At 45.0% G+C, this 1,839-nt stretch overlaps 1 protein-coding gene across 1 annotated transcript in view; it reads left to right on the top strand.

Moving 5' to 3' along the window:
* CCDC174 (coiled-coil domain containing 174) overlaps positions 1–1,839 on the top strand; it is a 25,967-nt gene that overhangs the window by 429 nt on the left and 23,699 nt on the right. The window lies entirely within an intron of this gene.

Raw genomic sequence — 1,839 nt, 5'->3', positions numbered from 1 at the left:
TGTTTTTAATTTCCTGGGGGCAACATATCTCTGCAATCACTAGCAGTTTTTTTTGTTCTTCATGAGGCCTTTTCTTTTATTAGCTATCTGGTAGGTCTCATCCTGCATCTCCACCTCCCTTTGTGAGAGTTATTACCTTATGTGCAACATCTGCTATAATCTAAAATATTAGGGACCAAGCTCTCCTTGGAATAGCATGAGCTAATTCCAGTTTCAGAGGCTGGTGTGTCACAGCACTCAGGTGGAACAGAGCAGCTATAATAGCAAGAGAATGCATCCATATACCTTGGTTTTTCAGTTCAGCCTTTCTGTCCCGACCTGCATGAAAAGCAGCTGTTGTAGGACAGCCTAGCACCCTGCCAAGGGGCAGCAGCTTCACCCTCTGTGCTCTGCTCACATCTGAGAGGCATTTGCCATTTCGGGAGCCACCAGCCAAGTGTGGCATGGCACATGCCAAGCTGGGCAGCAGGAGTCTGGAAACCTTTTCAGTGCCTGGTGGAGATGGAAGTGGCTCAACACAAGGGTACTTGGGAATCTTCTTGAAACACCCTCCTAAAGCTCTGAGCACACCAAGGGAGAAAATCTGTTTCTGCAGGAAGGGGCAAAAGCAGAAATCCATGACTTTAGGGCAGTCTGGGGGATGAGAATCTTAACTGAGGTACTTGAGTTAAAGGCTTACAGTTAAATTAGATTCCCCCCCCCTGCCCTCAAGTGCTTGAAGAGCAATGTGGGAGCTGGGCTGCAGAGGGTCTTCTGAAGTTACTATTGTAGCATGCTTTTGCAGTGAGTTAAGCTGGGATAACTATAAACTCATGAGAACAGACAGCCCTCTTCATTTGAACATAAGAGCTTGCAGCACTGCAGAGGCAGACAGCAGCATGCAATGCCCTAGGACTGCATGGGAGGTTCCTACCACAGCAGAGAGCAGCACTGCACAGCTGATTCCCTTCCATATTTCTAACCAGAGTTACCCATCAGTTTAAAGGACAGAGATGGGAGTGATGGCACCTGAAGGCTTATTCCAGCCAGCTGGAGCAATCACTTCTAAGAGAGATTTCCTGAGGACTGTGTGCAGCAGGAGCACAGATATAGCTCAGACCTGCTATACCCCACTAGCAGCACAGAGAAATTCACAGACATAAAAATATATTTTTGCCCACATTTACCTTCAAACTAGAAACATAAGAAGGGATTGACTCCCCACCCAGCTAAACTTCCTAAAGAGCTCCTTTCCTTGTGCTAAATACAGCACATTTGCACAGCTTGTTCCCTGGAGGAAAACACAACACCCCCTCCACCACCACCCCTTCCCTGCAATTTTTCTGTACTTTTGGGACTCACAACAAATCACAGCTCCACCGCTGGATTGGATCAGGGCACACCATGCTAATTTATAGAAAGTTTGGGATATGCCCAAAATATTCTGATAGCACAACTCAGAAGCTTTTTTGAGAAGGACTAATCTGAGCCAGGATGAATCCTGGGGAAAGGAAATGCTGCTTCTTCAATAGTTAAAATGCAGCACACAGAGGCAAGTGCTGCTGAGTTATATGACTAACTCAACCACCCACACAAGCAAATCACCTGCATTGCTGTGCCTTGATTTCCTCAGCTGTATTTTATAATTGCATGATGATGACCAGATTCTGGGCATTAGAAAATTATTTCCAGGAAAACGATTGTTATTGATCCAATATTGTTCTCAGGAAAAGTAATGAGAATCTGAAACAAACATGATAGAGGAAGGGGCTCTTAAAAGTAAGGTTAAATTGACACTTTTTGTACCTAAAACTCATCTGGTTTTGCCATTTACACTGGTTGTTCTCACAAAAGGCTCTT

Source organism: Geospiza fortis, unplaced genomic scaffold (assembly GCF_000277835.1).
Source record: "Geospiza fortis unplaced genomic scaffold, GeoFor_1.0 scaffold70, whole genome shotgun sequence".
Lineage (NCBI taxonomy): Eukaryota > Metazoa > Chordata > Aves > Passeriformes > Thraupidae > Geospiza > Geospiza fortis.
The sequence above is the reverse complement of the archived record's forward strand: the minus strand, read 5'-3'. Positions and strand labels throughout refer to the sequence as shown.